This window comes from Heterodontus francisci, chromosome 49 (assembly GCF_036365525.1).
Source record: "Heterodontus francisci isolate sHetFra1 chromosome 49, sHetFra1.hap1, whole genome shotgun sequence".
Taxonomy (NCBI): domain Eukaryota; kingdom Metazoa; phylum Chordata; class Chondrichthyes; order Heterodontiformes; family Heterodontidae; genus Heterodontus; species Heterodontus francisci.
In genome coordinates, this window is record NC_090419.1 from 9595974 (window position 1) to 9602858 (window position 6885).

Genomic DNA, 6885 nt, shown 5'->3' on the forward strand with positions numbered 1-6885 from the left:
TATACAGTGTTATACCCAGTAACGCACGGTGTGTTATTATATAATATATACAGTGTTATACCCAGTAACGCACGGTGTGTTATTATATAATATATACAGTGTTATATCCAGTAACGCACGGTGTGTTATTATACAATATACACAGTGTTAGACCCAGTAACGCACGGTGTGTTATTATACAATATACACAGTGTTATACCCAGTAACGCACGGTGTGTTATTATATAATATATACAGTGTTATATCCAGTAACGCACGGTGTGTTATTATACAATATACACAGTGTTAGACCCAGTAACGCACGGTGTGTTATTATACAATATACACAGTGTTATACCCAGTAACGCACGGTGTGTTATTATATAATATACAGTGTTATACCCAGTAACGCACGGTGTTATTATATAATATACAGTGTTATATCCAGTAACGCACGGTGTGTTATTATACAATATACAGTGTTATACCCAGTAACGCACGGTGTGTTATTATATAATATACAGTGTTATACCCAGTAACGCACGGTGTGTTATTATACAATATACAGTGTTATACCCAGTAACGCACGGTGTGTTATTATATAATATACAGTGTTATACCCAGTAACGCACGGTGTGTTATTATATAATATACAGTGTTATATCCAGTAACGCACGGTGTGTTATTATATAATATACACAGTGTTATATCCAGTAACGCACGGTGTGTTATTATATAATATACAGTGTTATACCCAGTAACACACGGTGTGTTATTATATAATATACAGTGTTATACCCAGTAACGCACGGTGTGTTATTATATAATATACAGTGTTATACCCAGTAACACACGGTGTGTTATTATATAATATACACAGTGTTATATCCAGTAACGCACGGTGTGTTATTATATAATATACAGTGTTATACCCAGTAACACACGGTGTGTTATTATATAATATACAGTGTTATATCCAGTAACGCACGGTGTGTTATTATATAATATACACAGTGTTATATCCAGTAACGCACGGTGTGTTATTATATAATATACAGTGTTATACCCAGTAACGCACGGTGTGTTATTATATAATATACAGTGTTATACCCAGTAACGCACGGTGTGTTATTATATAATATACAGTGTTATACCCAGTAACGCACGGTGTGTTATTATACAATATACACAGTGTTAGACCCAGTAACGCACGGTGTGTTATTATACAATATACACAGAGTTATACCCAGTAACGCACGGTGTGTTATTATATAATATATACAGTGTTATATCCAGTAACGCACGGTGTGTTATTATACAATATACACAGTGTTAGACCCAGTAACGCACGATGTGTTATTATACAATATACACAGTGTTATACCCAGTAACGCACGGTGTGTTATTATATAATATACAGTGTTATACCCAGTAACGCACGGTGTTATTATATAATATACAGTGTTATATCCAGTAACGCACGGTGTGTTATTATACAATATACAGTGTTATACCCAGTAACGCACGGTGTGTTATTATATAATATACAGTGTTATATCCAGTAACGCACGGTGTGTTATTATACAATATACAGTGTTATACCCAGTAACGCACGGTGTGTTATTATATAATATACAGTGTTATACCCAGTAACGCACGGTGTGTTATTATATAATATACAGTGTTATATCCAGTAACGCACGGTGTGTTATTATACAATATACAGTGTTATACCCAGTAACGCACGGTGTGTTATTATATAATATACAGTGTTATATCCAGTAACGCACGGTGTGTTATTATATAATATACACAGTGTTATATCCAGTAACGCACGGTGTGTTATTATATAATATACAGTGTTATACCCAGTAACACACGGTGTGTTATTATATAATATACAGTGTTATACCCAGTAACGCACGGTGTGTTATTATATAATATACAGTGTTATACCCAGTAACACACGGTGTGTTATTATATAATATACACAGTGTTATATCCAGTAACGCACGGTGTGTTATTATATAATATACAGTGTTATACCCAGTAACACACGGTGTGTTATTATATAATATACAGTGTTATATCCAGTAACGCACGGTGTGTTATTATATAATATACACAGTGTTATATCCAGTAACGCACGGTGTGTTATTATATAATATACAGTGTTATACCCAGTAACGCACGGTGTGTTATTGTATAATATACAGTGTTATACCCAGTAACGCACGGTGTGTTATTATATAATATACAGTGTTATACCCAGTAAAGCACGGTGTGTTATTATATAATATACAGTGTTATATCCAGTAACGCACGGTGTTATTATATAATATACAGTGTTATACCCAGTAACGCACGGTGTGTTATTATATAATATACAGTGTTATACCCAGTAACGCACGGTGTGTTATTATATAATATACACAGTGTTATACCCAGTAACGCACGGTGTGTTATTATATAATATACAGTGTTATACCCAGTAACGCACGGTGTGTTATTATATAATATACACAGTGTTATACCCAGTAACGCACGGTGTGTTATTATATAATATACAGTGTTATACCCAGTAACGCACGGTGTGTTATTATATAATAAACACAGTGTTATACCCAGTAACGCACGGTGTGTTATTATATAATATACAGTGTTATACCCAGTAACGCACGGTGTTATTATATAATATACAGTGTTATACCCAGTAACGCACGGTGTGTTATTATATAATATACACAGTGTTATACCCAGTAACGCACGGTGTTATTATATAATATGCAGTGTTATATCCAGTAACGCACGGTGTGTTATTATACAATATACAGTGTTATACCCAGTAACGCACGGTGTGTTATTATATAATATACAGTGTTATATCCAGTAACGCACGGTGTGTTATTATATAATATACAGTGTTATATCCAGTAACACACGGTGTGTTATTATATAATATACAGTGTTATACCCAGTAACGCACGGTGTGTTATTATATAATATACAGTGTTATATCCAGTAACACACGGTGTGTTATTATATAATATATACAGTGTTATATCCAGTAACACACGGTGTGTTATTATATAATATACAGTGTTATACCCAGTAACGCACGGTGTGTTATTATATAATATACAGTGTTATATCCAGTAACGCACGGTGTGTTATTATATAATATACAGTGTTATACCCAGTAACGCACGGTGTGTTATTATATAATATACAGTGTTATACCCAGTAACGCACGGTGTTATTATATAATATACAGTGTTATACCCAGTAACGCACGGTGTGTTATTATATAATATACAGTGTTATACCCAGTAACGCACGGTGTTATTATATAATATACAGTGTTATATCCAGTAACGCACGGTGTGTTATTATACAATATACAGTGTTATACCCAGTAACGCACGGTGTGTTATTATATAATATACAGTGTTATATCCAGTAACGCACGGTGTGTTATTATATAATATACAGTGTTATATCCAGTAACGCACGGTGTGTTATTATATAATATACAGTGTTATACCCAGTAACGCACGGTGTGTTATTATATAATATACAGTGTTATATCCAGTAACGCACGGTGTGTTATTATATAATATACAGTGTTATATCCAGTAACACACGGTGTGTTATTATATAATATACAGTGTTATATCCAGTAACGCACGGTGTGTTATTATATAATATACACAGTGTTATATCCAGTAACACACGGTGTGTTATTATATAATATACAGTGTTATACCCAGTAACGCACGGTGTGTTATTATATAATATACAGTGTTATATCCAGTAACGCACGGTGTGTTATTATATAATATACAGTGTTATACCCAGTAACGCACGGTGTGTTATTATATAATATACAGTGTTATATCCAGTAACGCACGGTGTGTTATTATATAATATACAGTGTTATATCCAGTAACACACGGTGTGTTATTATATAATATACAGTGTTATACCCAGTAACGCACGGTGTTATTATATAATATACAGTGTTATATCCAGTAACGCACGGTGTGTTATTATACAATATACAGTGTTATACCCAGTAACGCACGGTGTGTTATTATATAATATACAGTGTTATACCCAGTAACGCACGGTGTGTTATTATATAATATACAGTGTTATATCCAGTAACACACGGTGTGTTATTATATAATATACAGTGTTATACCCAGTAACGCACGGTGTGTTATTATATAATATACAGTGTTATATCCAGTAACGCACGGTGTGTTATTATACAATATACAGTGTTATACCCAGTAACGCACGGTGTGTTATTATACAATATACAGTGTTATACCCAGTAACACACGGTGTGTTATTATATAATATACAGTGTTATATCCAGTAACGCACGGTGTGTTATTATACAATATACAGTGTTATACCCAGTAACGCACGGTGTGTTATTATATAATATACAGTGTTATACCCAGTAACGCACGGTGTGTTATTATATAATATACAGTGTTATATCCAGTAACGCACGGTGTTATTATATAATATACAGTGTTATACCCAGTAACGCACGGTGTGTTATTATATAATATATACAGTGTTATACCCAGTAACGCACGGTGTTATTATATAATATACACAGTGTTATACCCAGTAACGCACGGTGTGTTATTATATAATATATACAGTGTTATACCCAGTAACGCACGGTGTTATTATATAATATACACAGTGTTATATCCAGTAACGCACGGTGTGTTATTATATAATATACAGTGTTATATCCAGTAACGCACGGTGTGTTATTATACAATATACAGTGTTATATCCAGTAACGCACGGTGTGTTATTATATAATATACAGTGTTATACCCAGTAACGCACGGTGTTATTATATAATATACACAGTGTTATACCCAGTAACGCACGGTGTTATTATATAATATACACAGTGTTATATCCAGTAACGCACGGTGTGTTATTATACAATATACAGTGTTATACCCAGTAACGCACGGTGTGTTATTATATAATACACAGTGTTATATCCAGTAACGCACGGTGTGTTATTATATAATATACAGTGTTATACCCAGTAACGCACGGTGTGTTATTATATAATATACAGTGTTATACCCAGTAACGCACGGTGTGTTATTATATAATATACACAGTGTTATACCCAGTAACGCACGGTGTGTTATTATATAATATACACAGTGTTATACCCAGTAACGCACGGTGTGTTATTATATAATATACAGTTTTATATCCAGTAACGCACGGTGTGTTATTATATAATATACAGTGTTATACCCAGTAACGCACGGTGTGTTATTATATAATATACACAGTGTTATACCCAGTAACGCACGGTGTGTTATTATATAATATACAGTTTTATATCCAGAAACGCACGGTGTGTTATTATATAATATACACAGTGTTATACCCAGTAACGCACGGTGTGTTATTATATAATATACAGTTTTATATCCAGTAACGCACGGTGTGTTATTATATAATATACAGTGTTATACCCAGTAACGCACGGTGTGTTATTATATAATATACACAGTGTTATACCCAGTAACGCACGGTGTGTTATTATATAATATACAGTTTTATATCCAGTAACGCACGGTGTGTTATTATATAATATACAGTGTTATATCCAGTAACGCACGGTGTTATTATATAATATATACAGTGTTATACCCAGTAACGCACGGTGTTATTATATAATATATACAGTGTTATACCCAGTAACGCACGGTGTGTTATTATACAATATACAGAGTTATACCCAGTAACGCACGGTGTGTTATTATATAATATACAGTGTTATACCCAGTAACGCACGGTGTGTTATTATATAATATACACAGTGTTATACCCAGTAACGCACGGTGTGTTATTATACAATATACAGAGTTATACCCAGTAACGCACGGTGTGTTATTATATAATATACAGTGTTATACCCAGTAACGCACGGTGTGTTATTATATAATATACAGTGTTATACCCAGTAACGCACGGTGTGTTATTATATAATATACAGTGTTATACCCAGTAACGCACGGTGTGTTATTATATAATATACAGTGTTATACCCAGTAACGCACGGTGTGTTATTATATAATATACAGTGTTATACCCAGTAACGCACGGTGTGTTATTATATAATATACACAGTGTTATACCCAGTAACGCACGGTGTGTTATTATACAATATACAGAGTTATACCCAGTAACGCACGGTGTGTTATTATATAATATACACAGTGTTATATCAAGTAACGCAGAGTGTGTTATTATATAATATACAGTGTTATACCCAGTAACGCACGGTGTTATTATATAATATACACAGTGTTATACCCAGTAACGCACGGTGTGTTATTATATAATATACAGTGTTATACCCAGTAACGCACGGTGTGTTATTATACAATATACAGTGTTATACCCAGTAACACACGGTGTGTTATTATATAATATACAGTGTTATATCCAGTAACGCACGGTGTGTTATTATACAATATACAGTGTTATACCCAGTAACGCACGGTGTGTTATTATATAATATACAGTGTTATACCCAGTAACGCACGGTGTGTTATTATATAATATACAGTGTTATATCCAGTAACGCACGGTGTTATTATATAATATACAGTGTTATACCCAGTAACGCACGGTGTGTTATTATATAATATATACAGTGTTATACCCAGTAACGCACGGTGTTATTATATAATATACACAGTGTTATACCCAGTAACGCACGGTGTGTTATTATATAATATATACAGTGTTATACCCAGTAACGCACGGTGTTATTATATAATATACACAGTGTTATATCCAGTAACGCACGGTGTGTTATTATATAATATACAGTGTTAT